At 40.5% G+C, this 18,895-nt stretch overlaps 1 protein-coding gene across 1 annotated transcript in view; it reads left to right on the top strand.

Moving 5' to 3' along the window:
* opn5 (opsin 5) overlaps positions 1 to 18,895 on the top strand; it is a 216,365-nt gene that overhangs the window by 1,012 nt on the left and 196,458 nt on the right. Inside the window, exon 2 of the mRNA XM_049590710.1 lies at positions 1,016 to 1,117. The gene's annotated coding sequence lies outside the window, so the exon portion shown is untranslated. The remainder of the gene's footprint in view (positions 1 to 1,015; positions 1,118 to 18,895) is intronic.

Here is an 18,895-nt window from a genome sequence, read left to right as displayed (position 1 = left end):
TTTGTTGTTTTTGTTCAAAAGTGTGTTTGTAGGTATGGGAAAGTATATATGTTCAGATGAAAAAAAAATCCCAAGTTCAGTTGTTTAGTTCAGAAAAATAAAGTTGATTGTTTTGAATAATGAAAAGGTCTGAGATGTCTTTCTACATTTACTCGAGTGTCTTCAAGGTAAATAATCAGACTTGTGGACTAGTATAACAGTATGTTTATTCACAGTATTATACAAAGTGTACTTTCATAAATTACTGTATATACCTTTGTATGTGGTAAACATAAGAGTAGTACACTGAGTAAGAGGAGTATGCTTTGTGTATAAGAAAAGTAAAATGTGAGTATAAGGTTATTGTAATGTACATATAGGAATAGTATAATTTAAGTATAAGAATAGTATACTTTGAATAGCCATGGTATACCTTGAAGTATAAGTGTAGTATAATGTAAGTGTAGGAATAGTGTACTGTAAGTATAGGCAAAGTATAATTTGAGTATGTATGAAGTATAAAAATAGTGCATTTCAAGTATAACAGTAGTATACCTTGAGTATTAGAATAGTATAATGTAAGTATTGCAAGTGTGTACTTTAAGTATACACAAAGTATTGTTTGAGTGGCCTATACGAATGGTACATGTTAAGTATAATGGGGCGGCAGTAGCTCAGTCCATATGGACTTGGGTTGGGATCCGGTGGGTCGCCAGCTCAAGCCCGTGTCCGGACCAAATATGGAGCGCGCACATCATGAGACTAAATTGGAAGACAGTTTGATACAGCGCAGTGAAGTCCACTGAGTCCAAGTCAAATTAAACGATACTGGGTGGGTTTTGTTGTGAAAGATTCGGCCGGAAGTTCTGATTCTTTTCACCACGAAGGGCCTGTGGACTGTATAAATAAATGATGAGAGGGCCGGGCTGACTGACTTGATGCTGCTGGTGAGCAGCAGAGACAAAACACGTTTCCGCGGCTCAGAGGACGGGCTGAACCAAACCACAGGAATATTTCACACACTGTTTCTGTCCAGCTCCAGGAGCGGCACGGCGACTGACTGCTGTCTGATTAATCACAGGAAGAGTTTAATTGTGGGGATTAAAAGCCACAAAAGCTGATGACCGATGAACAAAAGGTGAGTAAGAACCAAACTCGTGTTTTTTTTTTTTTTTTCGTATGTACTGGTTGCAGCGGAATCTCTGGGGTATTTTCCTTATGTTTCATGTTCATGACCTCCTAGTAAATGCCGCTTAACTATTTGACAAAGAAAAAAAACCGTTGATATTATGTAAGTAAAATCACACCGAATACTTTACAGTCAGGCAGTTTCCCCACTTCAAAATATATTGGGTGCCGTTTGTAAAGTGGCTCACGCTGAAAATAACATTAACAACATTTTGCCACATTTAACTTCAAACAATGTTTAAAAAAAGTGTTGTGAATTTTTTGACATCACCTTTTACCACATTTACAGCAATGTTTGTTAACTTAGAAATATAAATAGGCTAGTTAAATCTAAATATTAAATGTGGCACCTAAATGTTAAATGTTAAATCTAAATATTAAATCTAAATCTAAATGTTAAATCTAAATGCTTAATCTAAATCTAAATATTAAATCTAAATCTAAATGCTAAATCTAAATCTAAATGTAAAATCTAAATCTAAATGTTAAATCTAAATCTAAATCTAAATGCTACATCTAAATCTAAATGTTAAATCTAAATATTAAATCTAAATCTAAATCTAAATGCTAAATCTAAATCTAAATGTTAAATCTAAATGTTCTGGGTGAAACTAAATATTTAGCAAATTCACACTGCCGGTCACCGGAAGTACCAAAAATAAAAGCTCGAGATGGTCAGACTGTGTTTGTAGTATCAAATAACGGACCTAACCGTTAGCTGTTAGCCCCATTAGCGCTGTCTGTAATGACTCATTAAGTCTAAACGGTCCGTGAAAAAATATTTTTTTCCAGTGGATGTTTTAGTTACAACATGATTGAGCTAACAAAGCAGTTTTGCAGTTTTGTGTTGCTATGTGTGGTATTTATTCAGTTTTGGGAAATCATGATGTCTAGAAAGCATGAGTGGCCGCAGCTGACAGGGTCAGCTAACAGCAGAAGCAAAGCTAATATCAGGACATCATCTGTTATAAGCCTCCTGTTGTCGGATACGACATGAAACTACTTCAGTTAGCTCAATCATGTTATAATTAAGACATCCGGTGGAAAAAAATATTTTTTTCACGGACCATTTCGACTTAATGAGTCATTACAGACACTGCTAACGGGGCTAACAGCTAATGGTTAGCCCCGCTAATCTACGATAACCATTCAATCATTGTGTTTATAGACTTTGCAAACATCAGATTAGTCTAAACGGTGATATAGTAACGTTAAAAATGTGAGATATTCATATATATATGTAGCTAAACTCTGCTGGTTGTCTACCCGGAAGTATTTGTAAACAATAAGGTGATTCCCGGGCGGCACGGTGGTGTGGTGGTTAGCACTCTCGCCTCACAGCAAGAGGGTTGCCGGTTCGATCCTGGACGTGGGAGCCCTTCTGTGCGGAGTTTGCATGTTCTCCCCGTGTCAGCGTGGGTTCTCTCCAGGCACTCCGGCTTCCTCCCATAGTCCAAAGACATGCAGATTGGGGACTAGGTTAATTGATAACTCTAAATTGTCCGTAGGTGTGACGCGGGGTGTGACTGTGAGCGTGAGTGATTGTCTGTCTCTATGTGTCAGCCCTGCGATAGTCTGGCGACCTGTCCAGGGTGTACCCTGCCTCTCGCCCGATGTCAGCTGGGATAGGCTCCAGCCCCCCCGCGATCCTCAAGAGGATGAAGCAGTTAGAAGATGAATGAATGAATGAAGGTGATTCCCTCCAAAGGGACACTAACAACTCAAAGTACACGTCAAATAAAATTTCTCCAAACATGTTTTTTTGTTATTTTAGATAGTTATTATTGTATTGTATGTTCAAGTGTTCATTTCCCCCGATAAGTTGGTTTTAATGCGTTATTTGATTTTATAAACACAGTCTGACCATCTTGAGCTTTTATTTTGGTACTTCTGGTGACCAGCAGTGTGAATTTGCATATTAGCTAAATATTTAGTTTCACCCAGAACATTTAGTTTTAACATTTAACATTTAGATTTAGCATTTAGTATTTAGATTTAGATTTAATATTTAGATTTAACATTTAGATTCAGATTTAGATTTAACATAAAGGGCTCTAGTTTTGCAGACCAGGCGAGGCGGGGGCGCAGCGCACCTGCGCTTCGCCAACTGGGTGTGGCCAGGCAGATTTTGCAAGCTTGGCACACCGTGCGCCTAGCACAGCTACTCCTCTTTTTCACCTCTGTCCCTCCTACCTGCGCAAGTCGGAAAGAGGGAGGAGAGAAGGCATGGAGTGGGTTTTACACACATCACACTAATCACATGAGCCCCTCTCCTCGCCCTTAAATGTGCCGCGCGAAGGTGTAATTAGAGTTTACTCAACTCAATTCGCCATGGCAGAAGAGAGTAGCAGCGTCAGACACCCAAACTTCTCCCAGGAGGAAACTGATGTTTTGGTCCGGGAGGTCCAAGCTTGCTTGCTTGGTCTGCGAGCAGACCTCCACGGGCTGATGATGCAAAGGTAGCCTGGGAGGAGGTCACCACAATTGTAAATCAATGTTGCGTTTCTCTCGTGCGCGCGCACTCTCTCTTTTTCTCTCGCAGTCTCACTCTGTTTGTTTTCTTTTGACTTTTCTAAGATGACAGATGCTGAATATATACTCCCTATCTGATGCTGTGGCTGTTTGTGGTTGGCTGAGAGGGATGTGAACTCATTAGTTTTGTTAATCAAATCAGGTTGGGTTTCCATTACACGTGCCAAACATGCCAAACGGTGCCAATCCCCTTTGATCTGACATCAGATGTGACGGGACAGTCGATATAGAGATACATTTATGTGCTGATTGCAGATAGTTGCATTGAATAGTGGTTTTTGTGGCTATTTATTGCATCGTTAATGTGCCTGATATTCTGGAAACCTGCCTGTGAGGATTTGGTGACATGTACGCACTGTCCCCCGTTTAGCCAATCTTCGGCTTACACCGGCTGCGCTCCCCCTGTGCTGACAGTAGACATGGTTTCAGCTGGCGAGCTTTTAGCGCACCTTCGGCGAAGCCTTTTGGCACGAAACTATCACTGCGCCAAGCTGGATCTGTGGACACCTCCCCCTGCTGCGCCGCCACACCCATCTCAGCGCACCTCGGTCTGCCAAATTACCAAACAGAGTGCGCCTCAGGTTGCGCTGCTCGAAACTAGCTCTGCGCGGGGTTCGCCACCCTGCGCCACCCTGCACCGCGCCAGGAAACTAGAGCCCTTAGATTTAGATTTAACATTTAGATTTAGATTTAGCATATAGATTTAACATTAAGATTTAGATTTAGATGTAATATTTAGATTTAACATTTAACATTTAGGTGCCACATTTAATATTTAGATTTAACTATTTATTATATTTCTAAGTTAACAAATATTGCTGTAAATGTGGTAAAAGGTGACGTTAAAAAATTCACAACACTTTTTTAAACATTGTTTGAAGCTAACTGTGGCAAAATGTTGATGTTATTTTCAGCGTGAGCCACTTTACAAATGGCACCCCATAAAAATATGTCCTCTTCACGCCATGCTGTCCAGTCGCCAAATCAAGTTGGAAAAAACTCCGGTTTGATGTACATGTTAATGGCCTCAGCTGGATTGCCTTCAGGTTTTTTTTTTTTTTGTGCTCTTGAATGGTGGCAATTATTATATGGGCGTTTTTTGCCCTGAGCTCACCTTTCAGGTAAAAACAGACACGCTAAATGAGAGACAGGTTGAAATAAGAAACACTGCAGTCAATACCTTTTTCAGGAAATCATGAGTAAGTCATTCGGTATGTTAATGCACTAGTAAAACCTTGTGGTTTATATTAACCCTTGTGTTGGTTGTCGTTGGCCTTATTGTTTGAGCGCTCACAGAACCCATTAGGTTGTTTTATAATAAATAATAATAATCTAATTAAAAAAATCCCTTTTAAATCAGTTTTGTTCTTTCTCCTGATGTTATTATACGTAAAGTATTACTGAAGTAGTAGCCCCTCTCTCTGCCACAAACTGGGCTTTGACATTTGATGAAGGTAACAAAATAGAGAAATGCCCAAAAAGCATTAGGCCTACTATTACACTAATTATTAAACAAATACTTTGCTATTATTGGCTATGCATTAGGTCTTAATCAATAACTGTTTTCTCACATGAACAAACTATATAAATACTGAATAAATAACATTACTATGACTGATATCCAATGGACTTATTTAAAATGTGGGAGGGTAGTGCTGTGAAAAAAGGACCGTCAACATCAATCACAGACATACAGCGTGACTATGAACATCCATTACAACTGCAGTCTCTGACAGCCCCAAGCTGAATCTTTTCTGTGGTGGGCTTTTAAATCATGCATTTTGTTCAGAAACATAATCATAAGCAATTCTCATGAAGTCATAAAATTCTGTCAAGGTGAAATCCTGGAACTTTCCTCCAGTATTTGGGAAACCATGTTAAACAAAATATTGGTTTTACAAGAAGCTACTACTTCAAAACATGTCTGGAGGAGACTTTAATATTCCATGCATGGAAGGGTTAAGTCAGTGGGTGTTTCTCAAAGTCAAGGAAGGATCCTCAAAAGGCTGAATTTGAAGGACGCTATATCATTGACCTCCGCCGAAGGACTGTTCCAATGTCAAGGATCCTTCTGAGTTTCACTGAGGACTGAGTCCTTCAGCTTGTTTGAGATGAACTGCGCCTCGCCTGGAAAGTAGACAAGAGCAGGCGGCTGCAGCAGGAGGCGGTGACAAAAAACCGCAGTCAAGTTGGACAGTTTACAGACAGTGGGTGTTTCTCAAAGTCAAAGATTCTCCCAAGGAAGGATCCTGCAGAGGCAAGGCAAGAGTCCTCCCAAGCATTCAGTGAACACACATTGGAACAGGCTAACAAGTGTCCCCACGTGATCATCATTAACCCTCAGCAGACTGAGGGGGTTAATCATTGCACCGCACTCTCAGAGTCTAAAAGTTTTCTTTCATTCACCTCTGCAGCAGCTGCTCCTGTCATCCATCGTTCTAATCTGATCAGCTCCACTTGCATGGAATCAAATCTGTTTCATATGTATTGTAACTGTGTGGAAACGTTTTGTAACTGTGTGAAAAAGTTTTGTATGAATGCATTCAAATCCGTGAATGTGTAAAAAATATCCGAACAAATCTGTTCAGAGATCCGTAGCTGTGCATGACATTTTGTGACCAAATGAAAAAGATTTGCACAATGATGAAAATATTTTGCAGTTATGGATCAAAGTTTCACAAGTACAAAAAAGTTTTACAGATACGCATCAAATTTTCACAAGTATAAAAAAGTTTTACAGTGCACTGAGTCCACAGTTACGGATCAGACCTACAAGTACAAATCAGAGCTGCAAGTACAAGTCGGTACAAGTAGTTTTGACTATTATTTGATGCATTCAAAGGAATAGCCAATCGGGACACTGAGATTTGACTATCCAATAAGGAATATAGCTTTACTATCCAATCACGGAGCCAGGGGGCAGGCCGTCTTTGCCCCGGGTCAATGGCTGCAACCTAAATTCTGTATTCAGTTCCAGAACAGCTTTAGCTTAGTCAACTCTGTGGCATGGGAAAAGATTGTAGAGCGTGTTAATGGGTAATATGAAGTGATGTTATTTAATGTGATGCAATAATGCACGTCTAATATACAGAAAATATAGACACATTTTTTTATATTAACAATGTTCATGTATTTATCTATAATTTGCTATATCCTCTTATTCAGCTGTAATCTGATGGGGCCCAAACGCACTTGGCAGCAAGTCAAAATCAAACACAAAAATATTCTACAGACTGGTAAGAAATTATGCTACTTAACTTCATTCTCACAATATTAGGTTTAGGTTAATTGAATCGTTGAATTGCTGTGAAATGACTTCCAAATCACATAATCTGTGAGTCCCATAAATGCAGCTAATAACACCGCAGAATCTTTAAATATATGAAAAGTGTTCATAAATCATTGCATGTTAATGGAAACGCCTAGAAGGTGCAGTTTGGACACATCATTAGTGATGAACCCAGGGTCACAGGGTGTTTCGGGTCTCAGATCATCAGACACCCTCACCTGCGCGACCCAGCAAGGGTTGATCAGTCTCCGGCTTGTGTCCAAGCAGCGTGCTACTCCATGCTTCGCCCCTCCTGATCCACAACCACCTGGAAGCTTTTTCTGCTGCTTCACTGATGTTTCTGGTTGCTTTCCTCTCTAGGAACCCTCTTATGCCTTGCATTGCATAATGTATCCACATAGAATAATTTCTTATTAACACTGACATACCTGCAATTCTGTGGAATTACTCTTTGATGATCCTTACTAATTTATGCCCAGGGAAAACCACAAAAACAGGCTTTTCAGAGCCAAAGTCACTTTTCTTTTGGCCAGACAAACCCTTCCTTGCTGATGTGTTCAGTATCTCTGATGTTATAAAGAAAAACTGCCTTAACCGAAGAATTGAAGGGTACTGCACAGAATTTGCTCAGATGATAATGCAAATCCACAGTGTGTAATATTTGATATATCTGGATGGAGAAGATTGTTCAGATAAGTGAGGTGAAACCGTATCTTTCACAAAAGGACACGCCATGTCTCTCCTTCCTCCTACACATTCAGGGGGCAATAAGCTTCAGGCTTAAATGAAGCAAACCTGCCAGCCAGCAGATGAGTTTCCCTCATCTCAGGCTTAACATACTCAGAGTTTTCACTAATTCTTCTCTCTGTAATAGGGAAATAACAGAGAAGAAAACAGTCATAGGGTGCACTGTCATCCAGGTTGGTGTGTTTGCTACTCTTATGATTCTTCCCATAGTGCAGGGATATTCAACTTGTTTGCCTGGGGGCCACTTTTGCTAAAAGACAGAGGGCCAGGGCCCAGTTGCAGCAGCCCCACATAGGTCAGGTGTACACTGGGGCATTTCTAGGATGTGAGGATATTCAGGGCTTTGCGAGGGACTCTGTCCACCCTGGTCTCACTCCCATCTCGTCAAATACTGACAATTGGTCAATGACCCGTTAGCGCCAATCACTGCCACACAGAGGGACCCTTTAGTGGCAGTATGAGATGACCTGGGTTGTGACAGCAGCAGAGAGCAGGGTCCGACATTAACAGTTGCCCGAATGCCTGGGGCAAGTAAAAATAGCCGGCAGGCCAGCAGACCCTGCGCAGACATGCCTGATCAGGCAAGCAGCACCGACTCGGATTTATGTTTTTTTTTTTTTTCTAATCGCAGGGCAGGAATTATACCACGGCCAAACGGCCATTGCCATAGTCCCCCTCCTACCCATACGGCCAGTGTAGCATGTCCTGTTTTTTTTAACATTAACATGACAAACAGCAAGGCTACGGCTAACAAGTTAATGTACTGACACTCCTTAGACAGACACACACATACCGGCCAGCCTCTCAGTCCTTAGCCGCTGACGTTAGCTCATGTACAACACAGGTACCACACAGAAACTTTTACAAAGGGTCATAATGTGCTTCTAGTGACTGAAGTTGTTTACACTGCCTGCTCTCATGGGACAAAGATCCTCTGAGAAGGAAGACGGTTCACTCTGCTTTGCCGCCAGGAACAAACTGGGAGGCAAAGATCCTCTCTGAGGAAGAGGGTTCACTTTGCTGCAGGGTTCACCAAAACGTTTTTTTGTTTTTTTCTTTCAATAAATTGAACACACATTAAAGAACATACAAGATCCTGTAGAGAATTAATACATATAATACAATACACTACAATACAATAAACATTGTCAAATTAAATGAAGGAAGAGGATTTTTTTAAAGTCAAATGGACATGAATCGAAACAACAAGAAAGGAGATATATCCCCAGTCATGCACCCCCAGTTTTAATAAACTCAGTACTGTTTTTCAACACATATATTGTTTTGTCTTCATTCAATGTAGTTAGCACATATTGTTATTGCGCCATTGGTTTTGGCCTTGGTGCCCCAATAAATTTGTATTTATCAAAGGTCAAAGTGGCCTTGCCTTAAAAATGACTTAATTCCAGGCCTGTAATCGTGTCTTTCCTCTCCTGTTGCTGTCCTCGGAGGGGCCAGTTGCAGTGTGCTGCTTTTTTATGTGCTGCTGCTTCCATCAGCTGAGCGTCTCTGCTGACGTAAGATATAAGTCATGAGCGAAAATATGCACCACACAGCCATAAAAATAACCTCTTAAGCAGGGCAAGTAAGAATTTAGATGGGGTAAGTAGATTTGAGAAGTAGGAAAAAACCTTAACGTCGGAACCTGGAGAGTGTGTGTAAGCATTTCTGTTGTGACAATCCATGAAAAATCTCCACAATCCTCATCATTTATGCTTTTTAAAACCTCACCAGTGAAGGTTTTAGTCTTTATCTACATCCACAAGTGAGTTTTATTACTGGAAGAGCATTGTTGACTGAAAGCAGACCATAGACAGGCTCTAGCACTTGGACCAATGTACAGCTGTCCCGCTACCTGCAGCCCAGCCACTACTACCAGGCTCAGGCTTCAGCTGCAGTGGGAGCCAAGCCCAGGCTACCAGCCAGGCCGATGCTACCAGCTACCATCTGGGCTACCAGCTACCATCCAGGCCGGTGATACCAGCTAGCATCTGGGCTACCACAGTCTGGGCTACCAGCTACCATGTGGGCTACCAGCTACCATCTGGGCTACCAGCTACCAGCCAGGCCAGTGCTACCAAATACCATCTGGGCCAGCAGCTAGCATCTGGGCTACCAGCCAGGCCAGTGCTACCAGCAACCATCTGGGCTACCAGCCAGCTAGCATCTGGGTTACCAGCCAGCTAGCATCTAGGCTAGCATTTAGCATCTGGGCTAGCAGCTAGCATCTGGGATAGCAGCTAGCATCTGGGCTACAAGCCAGGCCAGTGCTACCAGCTAGCATCTCAGCTACCAGCTACCAGCCAGGCCAGTTAGCTACCAGCCAGCTCTGCTAAATACAAGCAGGCTGCTAAACAACATTGTGTCCTGTGGCAGTGTGACTGTTTCAGTCTAGATCTGCTGAGGGCAGTGTGATTGTCTCAATCTAGATCTGCTGATGGCCGATTACCAAAGACCGACATGGCTTTAAAAACACTTCAGAAGGACATGGAGGACTTAAAGGAGTAAATAAACATGATGACTACTGAAGTGCCGACGTTGACGAAGCAGCAGTCTATCATAACTGAACTGTTGGGAGAAATCAAACAGCTAAAAAAGCAGAATATTGAACAAGAGGAGAAAATCGTCTTTCTGGAAAAGATAAGGGAACCAATTTTGTCCTCCAGGGATATGAATTTAATTGCATCAATAGAGAGAAGGAAAATGGTGGAGGTGGCTTTATTTGTCGACAAAGATCTTACTCATAAGGTAGTTGACAACATGTTGTTATTCATTGATGATGTAATGGAGTGTATTACCATAGAAACATGAATAGAAAGATTGAAAAACGTAATTGTTAGTTGTATATATAGAAAACCTGGACCTAATATTGATATTTTCACAAACAATATGGAGAAGTTGTTTACCAAAACAAAGCAAAAAATCAACTATGTTTGCGGGGATTTTAACATAGATCTGTTGAATCCAAATACGCACAAATTGACTGATGAAGTAATGTACAGTATGAGTCTTTTTCCAGTGATTACAAAACCAAGCAGAACAACTACCCATTGTGCAACTCTGATTGACAATATATTTACAAATAATATGGCAAGCAATTCTGTGAGTGGATTATTAGTGATCATCTGCCTGTCTTTGCAATTTATGAATGTAATTATAGGAAGAAAAGGGAGTCTTATGAAATAAAATACAGGAGAAGGAGAACTGAGGAAACTACATCTGCATTTAGAAATGATTTAATGAATTATAACTGGAATGGAATATGCAAAGAAGACGATGTTGATAAAGCTTGTGAGTTATTATAAAATATAGGACGCCTGAGGCAGAACAAAAATATAAGAAATACAAGAACAAGTTGATTTAATATTATGAGGGTATGTAAGAAGAAATATTATACAAAAATACGAGATGATAATAAAAGTAATGCAAAAGGAATATGGAACATATTAAATAGTATTATTAGAAAGAGACAAACAGGGGCGTCGGTGGCTTAGTGGATAGAGCAGGCGCCCATGTACAAGACTGTTGCTGCAGCGGCCCGGGCTTGACTCCAGCCTGTGGCCCTTTGCTGCATGCCATTACCCCTCTCTCTCTCCCCCTTTATACTTAACTGTCCTATCTATAAAGGCAAAAATGCCCCAAAAAATATCCATCCATCCATCCATCTTCTAACCGCTTCATCCTCTTGAGGGTCGCGGGGGGCTGGAGCCTATCCCAGCTGACATTGGGCGTGAGGCAGGGTACACCCTGGACAGGTCGCCAGACTATCGCAGGGCTGACACATAGAGACAAACAACCATTCACGCTCACATTCACACCTACGGACAATTTAGAGTTATCAGTTAACCTAGTCCCCAATCTGCATGTCTTTGGACTGTGGGAGGAAGGTGGAGTGCCCGGAAAGAACCCACGCTGACACGGGGAGAATGTGCAAACTCCACACAGAAGGGCTCCCACACCCGGGATCGAACCGGGAACCCTCTTGCTGTGAGGTAACAGTGCTAACTACCACACCACTGTGCCGCCCCCCCAAAAATATCTTTAAAAAAAAAGAAAGAGACAAACAAATCCAACATATCCAGAACATTTTATTGATAACAACATGATAATTAGTAATAGGAATGATGTGGTTGAGGGATTTAACAACTTCTTTGTTAATGTGGGTCCAAAACTAGCTAATGAAATAAATAGTACAGGGAGGAGATATGGTGAGGAAGGTGAGGAGAGAAACACCCACTCCATCCTTCTGGGAAGTGTAGAAAAGAAAAGAAATTATTGATATAGTAAACAAGTGTGCAAATAAAACATCCACTGATTGGAATGATATTGATATGACCTTGGTAAAGAAATTAATAGATGGAATTATTGATCCACTAACACACATTTGTAATTTATCATTCAAAACAGGTAAATTCCCAGATAAAATGAAAGTGGCAAAAGTCATATATAAAGCTGGCGATAAACATCATTATACCAATTATAGACTGGTTTCTGTACTTTCCCAGTTCTCAAAGATACTGGAAAACACTCTTTGTTTTAAGACTGGACAACTTTATTGAAAAGCATAATTTGTTAATGGACAGTCAGTATGGTTTCAGATCTGACAGATCAACTTCTATGGCACTAATGGAGTTGGTAGAGGACTTAACAGAATGTATAGAAAACAAAAAACATGCAGTGGGAATATTTATTGATTTAAAAAAAGCATTCAATACGATTGACCATGACCTTAAAAAGATAGACAGGTATGATTTTAGAGGGGTGGCATTTGACTGGCTGAAAAGTTATATGGGAAACAGGCAGCAATTTGTGCAGTTGGGTCAGTATAAGTCAGGGTGCCTGGACATTGCCTGTGGTGTTCCACAGGGGTCAGTACTGGGCCCCAAATTGTTTATTCTATATATCAATGATATTTGTAAAGTATCAAATGTATTCAAATTTGTTGTTTTTGCAGACAACACAAACATTTTTTATTCTAGGGAGGACTTGAAGCAGCTTTTGGATGTGGTAGCAAAAGAAATAGGTAAATTAAAATGTTGGTTTGATACAAACAAGTTATCACTAAATTTGAGCAATTAAGAAATAATAACAGCTCCCTGATACCTCTACTAGAATGTCTAAAAGATATCAAGGCATGGATGGCTTTTAGTTTTTTAAACTTGAATGAGGACAAAACTGAGGTTATGGTGTTTGGACCCAGTCGGGTCCACTCTAGCCCTATCTAAAACCCATAGTCACCAACCTTGGCGTTAAAATAGACAGTAGTTTTAAACTTGATAAACAGATAAATTCGCTTTTATCTAAAATAAAAAGTGTAGTATCTTTTAATAACTTTGTTTGGACTACTGTAATGCTCTCTATATTGGTATTAACCAGGCCTCCCTTGCACGCTTACAGTTAGTCCAAAACGCAGCAGCACGGCTTTTAACAGGAGCCTAAAAGCATGACCACATTACTCCTGTTCTCGCCTCCCTCCACTGGCTCCCTGTCTATTTTAGAATTAATTTTAAGATCTTGTTGTTAGTTTTTAAGTCATTAAATGGGCTGGCGCCTGAGTATATCACATTTATGATATTTGGAAATCGTATGTCAAAGTGGAAATTGATAATGTACTTTTTCTGGTATTTCTGGGTATTGTAATAGACCATAAGCTCTGCTGGTGGTGCTAGTTTAGTTTAGTTTATTTACTTTATTAATCCCCCTGAGGGGAAATTCAGTGTTTTCACTCTTGATCGTCAATTACACACAGGTCCGAAAGACACACACACATGCACAAACAGGACCTATACATGCACAAAGTGGAGAGATGTCAGAGTGAGGGGGCTGCCCTTGGTGAGGCGCCCCGAGCGGTTGGGACGTTCGGTGCCTTACTCAAGGGCACCTCGGCAGTGCCCAGGAGGTGAACTGGCACCTCTCCAGCCACCAGTCCACGCTCCATATTTTGGTCCGGACAGGCGACCCTCCGGTTCCCAACCCAAGTCCCTATGGACTGAGCTACTGCCGGGATGCATCCTGAGTCAGAAAAAGCTACACTCTGTATTGTGCATTAATATTACCATATCTTATGCATTGTATGGAAGTATGGGGAAATACGTATAAGAGCACCCTACAGAAGATTTGTATATTACAAAAAAAGCAATAAGGATAATAATCATATTGGGTATTTTGAGCATACAAATCAACTGTTTATAAAAACACAGACTCTGAAATTTATTGATTTAGTGAAGCAGAGAACTGCAGTAATCTTGTTCAAGGCAAGAAACAATACACTGCCATGCAACATTCAAAAATTGTTCATGGAGAGAGAGGGAAATTATGATTTATGAGGCAAATTTAATTTAAAACAACCTTGTGTTCGGACTACTCTGAAAAGTTTTTGTGTTTCAGTTTGTGGAGTTACCCTTTGGAATGGCCTAGATGAGGAAACTAAAAGTAGCAAGAACCGTGTGCAGTTTAAATACAGATATAAGAAAATGTTAAATGATAGGTATAAAAATTAGTATTTAAATGAGTAAATGAGTTTTAATTATATAATTGTTTTGATGTACTTTGTTGGTATTTATTAAAGCCCCTACAAGGAACTTTCATTTTGAGTTGATTTTGGCGACCCTGTGGGCAAAAGGGGTAGTGTTTTGCCGGAATGAAGCCTACATTTCCCATGAGCTCTAGCGCGTATTGTCGTAAAGACGCTTACCTGGCTCGTGCATGTGTTTGTTTTGGGGATGAATGAAACAACAAGACGGGAAAACTTTGCCCCCGCTCCTATCGGGGATCCCAGCTCACCTCTGTTGCGCCCCAGCTCCACCTCTCTGGCGTAAGTGCCACCGCCGCCAGGGTAAACGCAGCAGTCAGCTGGTAAGGCTGAAGGCCTGTTTGGCGAGCACTTCCACGGCTTCTTGGACTGAGTATGGAGTGGTGCCTCGCCTTTTTATTTCTCGGCACTCGCTGGACCCTGTTGACGCCTGGCTGGTACCTGTTTTCGACCCAGATGAGGTGTTCCAGCCCCGTGGCCCCTGCTCTCCTTGTGAATCTGCGCAACCTGCGGCCTCTGTGTGTGGCTCCCCGGACAGCAAACGCCGTGGACCCGCCGGCTCCTGCCAGGATTGGGCTTGTCAATGCTAGATCGCTAGCAAACACAACGTTTATCCTGAAGGATTTCCTGACTTGCCAAGGATTGGATTTTCTTTGTGTGACTGAGACGTGGCTGACTGTTGGTGAGTCCAATGCTTTCACAGAACTTTTACCCGATGATTGCTGCTATTTTAACTAGGAGGAGGAATAGCGACTATTTATAAGAGTCACTATAAATGTAAGCAGCTAGGTAAGATGACGTGTGCCGTCTGAGTGCCATCCTGGAAGCGACCTGGGGCGGACCTGGAGACAGTTTCCTAAAGGTATGGATATACACAATATAGAAATAGCTTATCTTCACACCGATGGTCTCATTTTCTGTTGTAGGTCACGTACAGACATAAGCAGAAACGAGAGACTTTTGCATATCCAGTTAAAAGTTCCTTGTAGCGGCTTTAAGTTTCTATTACTTTAATTGTATTTTAGGTTTGTGAGTTTATTTTGTTAGGCCAGAATATTGTAAAGAAGGGGCGAACTAGATAAGCATGTGCTTCTTTCTGTTCCTTCTCGAACTTAATATTTATTTTACATTTTGATTAAGATTGTTTATTTTAACTACTTTTTGTGTTTATTTTAATTTTTTCCTGTAATTATTATTGTATACGATTTGTACGAGATAAATAAATAAATGAAAATGAAATGAAACATTTGTTGGGAAACTACAGTTGTATAAAGGGAGAGAAAGTCTGCATAGAGCGGACAAGTCACTGAGTTCAACGTGTCGAACATACTCCAGACTTTTACCTGGGAGCCCACTTGTCCACTGTGAAAGTCAATCGAGTTTTCATGTTGTGTAGTGTGGTAGTATGTTGAGCATGCTGCACTGATGACCTATGTCACATGACGTTATATTATGGTAGTAACAAGCGTACTTATTTTCATGCTCCGTACTTATTGATCAAGCGTCATTTTTTGATGAGTTGAAAGTGTGAATGTGTATCTCTAGGGGATTCTCCCCAGGCATTTTATTTGACAAGCAAGCTCTGTTTTGATGCGTTTTTATGCACTCTAGCACCGTCTTTACACTTACAGTGAAAAAAACAAACATTGTCAGTGAGACTGACAATGGTTGGGGGGGGGGGGCACCTAGCCAAGCTATTTATTTATTTCTATTTCATTCATTGAAAAAAGAGAAGAAAAAAACAATACAATATAAACACAAAATTCCCAAGTCTGAATGAAAGGGAGCAGAAAGAAGAATAATCTTATTTAATCTGCCCCTTTATCCCAAAAAATCAATTTACAAAGCAATTAAATTAAAACAACAACAACAAAATAAACAAAAATAAAATAAAATAGCTGCTGGCCACAACACAGAAAGTCGCATTCTTTTTAGTTCCCGAGTTACAATTCAATTAATACCATTCAAACTTTTTTTTTTTTAAATATACTATACCTTTCATGACAATGGGTATGACAATCAAACATAACTAACATATTTCAATATATTTCCTTAACATACTGGCTTTAATTGTTCTTTTAAATGTAATGTTTGGCTATAAGTGGAGTATCACTGTTACAGTGTCTAGACAAAAGAAAAAGTAAACGTATCACTCGGCGCAGTGTCATCCAGTCCAGAAAGAGCACTAATATGTCGTCGTTCAAGAACCAATACGCAGAACCAAAGTTCAATTTCTTTGAGGGGTACTTGGTACTTGGCATTTTTAGCCCCGTTTCCATGAAGCATTTTCGGTATGGTACCTTCGGAACCAAAAGTACCCTCCAGACATGTTATCTTGACTCTTTAAATGTGGGCGGGGTTATTGCCACTTATTGCTCCGTCCAGCACTCACTGTATTTCCTCATTACTGGTGACACAGGAAAGTCTGCACCCCGTGTATCGTCCACAGAATGAGACTGCACGCCAACATTTTCAGAACAAAATAACTTAAAATAAAATGGGCTGCAGTGAGAATCTCTCTCCATGGGGTATTTAAAAATAGCAGGTTAGTGCATTTAGCCCTTCTCAGGCAAGCTTGGGGGTTTAGTGTTGTATTAGCCCGACGCTACGCAATGCTTTTCTTTTCACTGCAAAAAAGAAATTGTTTTTACAGTAAAATAAAGGCAGCTGTGGTTGCCGAAACTCTATCGTTAAATTACGGTGAAACATTTTCTTCACTTGCGGTAAAAATGTATTGATACTGTTGATTTTACAGTTAAAAAATGTTCTTAATTCGATATTTTACTGTTAAAAAAAGTTTTGAAATTTTAAAACTACTAACACTAACAGCTTTTAGAATTTTTCCAAAACAATGGAAAATATCCTTTGGCAGGTACTTCATCGGTGTCATACTGCTTTGTGTATCTTTGGCGTGTCAGGTCGTTTGCCATTTTCAACTCTTGCCTGGAGTTGCTTTGCAAGGGAATGATATCCAAGTCCAATAACATCACCATCAATCACATCTTGAAGAGACTATGGGTACCTGGCCACCATCCTTTCTGCTATCTCATGGTGTTGTGTTTGGTTGGATTCTTACAAATCTTCATCATCTCGGAGACCACAATCTTTATCATTTTTCATCGTAGTTGTGCACTTGGCCTTTTCTGTCTTTCCAAACTCTGTACTAACTCTTCAGGGAGCTTCTACCATGGTATCTGAAAAGTGTCTGCCCAGTTTGGCGCAAGTGGATAACAGCTTCCTGAGGGTGATGATGTAGCTGTGGATGATGCTTGTGAGGGAGTGAGCGAGAAAGGAGAGGGAGAAGAATGGAGAGACCCTGGAGAGGAACATTCCAGGGCTGGAGTTGGAGTGGATGAGTCTGTAAAAGTTCAACAAAAGAGGTTTGAAATCATTAAACCTTTAATGTTTTTCTACTCTGTAACAGAATGTAGCATATTGATACATTTCTAGATAATAGGGCTGCAAAATATTATCAAAAATTATTGCATTTATTTGACAGATTGCATTTCGATATGATTAAAAAAATTAAATTAAAAATTACATTACTTGTGCAGCCCTATAAGAGAAGTGTGCTGTGCTGTGGTGGCAAAGTTTTACACTCACCGTTTTGGGCCAAGGCAGCAACCAGTCTTCTGGCTTGTATGGGCTTTAATAGTGGCAGCAAGTCTCCCTCTGTAGTGTACTTTAAGTCATCTGCCGTTACTGCACCAAGTGCCTCCAAAGTATCTTCTACTGACTTGACAGCTTGATCAGGAAGATCCGGAAGCACTGCTGCTATGGCATCACTTATCATCTGTGATTCAGCCATATCTGTTAAGACACACAAAAGTAGAGTACATGTAGTAGTGTGAAAGAAATTCCCCATCATATATTCTTGTCAGAAAATGAAGTGCAAAATCATCTTTCATGAGAATGAGGATGATTTCACCAAACTCCACTGAATCATCATTCTTAGTGACAACAAATTGGCCCTTCCTGTAAATTATCTCATTATACTGCACATGAACAGGAATTTTTTATTTCTTTCAGTGAAGCCAAAATGGAGAATTGTGCCTTTAACTTGCTAACTGTAAAGCTCTGAGTAAAATGGTGAGCCATCTTTTATTTGCAAAGGTGGAGGACTCACGGACCCAATGGAAAGAAAGGCCTGAAACATCTGATGCTTCTCTGAAAGAGTCAAACACAGATTTTTGAAATTCTTCAGATGCCTTGTACATCTTTTGAAGTAACTATGTTTGCTCTGAAAACGCATAGTTCATAGTCTGATGAGTGGGCCAAATTTCAGGATCAGTCCAAGATAATGCCGCAAATAATGGTGTTAAGGTTGATATCTGGAAATAGCGCCTTCCTGGTTTCCAAAAGTTCTTGAATGAGAACATCCAGATGGGCGATCTGCGCCATGGAAATTTGCTGAGCACAAAGCAGGTCAACAATGTGCTGTTCATTAATGATGTCCAATTTGCAGTGGCGATTCTAGAGTCTGTTGGGGCCCTGGGCAAAAATTAAAATGGGGCCCCTTGATCCGGCCTTAATCACCATTATATTATAAATATCTTGACACCAGCAAAAATTGTATGCATGTTTGAATTCCAGAGGTTCATATGTGAGTTATTTTCAAGAAATGAATT

The sequence above is a fragment of the Epinephelus fuscoguttatus genome, linkage group LG11, assembly GCF_011397635.1.
Source record: "Epinephelus fuscoguttatus linkage group LG11, E.fuscoguttatus.final_Chr_v1".
In the NCBI taxonomy this organism is placed as follows: Eukaryota; Metazoa; Chordata; class Actinopteri; order Perciformes; family Serranidae; genus Epinephelus; species Epinephelus fuscoguttatus.
This window is presented reverse-complemented; position numbering and strand designations above follow the sequence as displayed.